Consider the following 2,177-nt stretch of genomic DNA (forward strand, 5'->3'; position numbering starts at 1 on the left):
CCTTGCTTTCTTTTCTTTGTCCCTAATTATGACCTTGAACTCTCTTTATATGAGGCCTGAATGCTCCTCTGTTCGGGTCATTATAAGACTAAGTTTTGTTACCCCTTGGTCTAGCCTGCACCTCCTGAATTATAGGTGCAGCTCGAATGAGTTCGTCCTAAAGATCCGATGGATGCATAGATTCGAGATGGGTATTTACTGGTGGATTTAAACCCGCACAAAATTTGGACACTTGTTGTGTCATATCCATTTGCGGTGCATACTTAAGAAGTGAGACAATTTTAGAATAGTATGCATCAAGTGTGAGCCCCAGCTGTTTTAGCTTGTAGAACTCATTCATTTTTTGCGTGTGATATGCAGGCGGTAGGTATCTTCCTTGCATAGCTTTCTTCAGCTTCTCCCAAGTAACAGATCCCTCTGCGATCCCTTGATCCCTGCACCATTGCTTCCACCAAAGTCTGGCTTTGCCGGTGAGCTTTAACTTGGCGAGCATAGCCTGATTGGCGGGTGCAGTACTGGCTGCTTCGAAGTAATCCTCCATGGATTCAATCCAAATTTCAACATCGGCTTGGACGAACTTGCCTCTCCCGTCAAAATCGGGTGGCTTAATCTGCTTGAGAAGGAACTTCTTCTCCTGGATTACAACAGTACTTGATATAGGAGGCAAATTAGGAACCTGTACCTGGGGTTAGTTTCTTAACATTATTATACGATAATTGTTATTGATTTATATTACATCTTCAATTCTGCTATCACGTAAGCATGTAGCTACTTAACTTTTTATCAATTCTCATGCACAATCAGACATTGATAAAAAGAAGTCTTATTTGTATTTATATGGGCATAGCCCTTTTGGAATACAACATTTCTTGCGATGATAAGCCAACTGTTACATTTAGTTTGGGGAGAATAACGTTGTATTACATTTATCTACAAGAACTGTATAGTAGTATGGTTTCGGGTCATGGATTTTCAGGAATCAGTAAATCATTGGAAGTTCAGGATATCCTTTCCGTTGGAATCCATTCTTCTCATGGCAGCCCAACACTTTAATCCTGTCGGCAGGGATTACATGGTTTACTTCCTCATATACATATGAGTTCATCTCAACCCTCCGACCTCGAATATGTAAAGTTGAGTTTACGTGAGCTTCCACAAAAATGAACAGCTTCACGACTTTCAGATCTTCCAACCACTTGATCCTCTTTAGGTTGGTTTGTAGGTAAGCAAACCGGTGGGTGGCTATATAGTAGATTCCTGAAGCACCCATCCATCTTCGTTCCATATACAAAGGTGATGGATTATAGATTTGCTCTAGAATATTCATCATCTCAACCCTTTGACGGTAATGCAGAGAATGCATTGCAGGCATAAAACATGATTCGAAATACTAAGAACTTGTTCCACGCTTCGTAATTCTGTAAGACGGAATTGAAGGTAAGAAATTTTTTTGAACATCAACATTTACTTTACTTTTTAAGATTTCATAAAACAATTCCCTTGTTGGTTGGCTCTGATACCAACTGTAACGTGTCCACTAGTATCATCCAGGACACGTCTTAGCAATCCATCGGAAAGGATGTCTAGAAAGCTCCACCTGGCACTCCCATGGAATGTTATGGGGTTTGCAATCTAGGGCTTTCCGCGTCTGCCACGTAGCGGAAGTATTTTGGCCGTTCCCACTTAGCATCGACCTGAATTAGGGTTTTCTTGATTGGTCATTTCCTAACTGCAACTAGCATCAGACCCAAGCGAACTACTTTACGCAGAAACACCAGGTCCGAAGCGGATTCACGCTGCACTTGGTTCAAGGAGAATGGGAAACGAGAGGGATGCAAAGCTCAACCTCTCTTGCATAAGGTATAGTCCCATTCCGTTCCCCTAAAACAACGTAAATCGGGTTTAATCATAACTCTAGGCCAACGCTTTTGTTGTTCATGTTCTTTGATGATCTTCCTGCTGTCCATCGCAATTTGAGAAAAGTTCCTGGCCAACCGGGACCACCCATCCGTAGGACGGACCTATGGCCCATCCTCCGCACTTTCCTCGGGTTGTTTTAGTTATTTAATTACCTAACACATTAGTTGGACATGTAACAATCAACTTCCTTAATTAACCCATTAGGCACTAGTTCCTTCACATAATTTAATCATTTGACATAGAAAACCAATATCAGA

Source organism: Lygodium microphyllum, unplaced genomic scaffold, assembly GCF_053477565.2.
Source record: "Lygodium microphyllum isolate KBCC unplaced genomic scaffold, Lygodium_microphyllum_v1.1.10 scaffold_31, whole genome shotgun sequence".
In the NCBI taxonomy this organism is placed as follows: domain Eukaryota; kingdom Viridiplantae; phylum Streptophyta; class Polypodiopsida; order Schizaeales; family Lygodiaceae; genus Lygodium; species Lygodium microphyllum.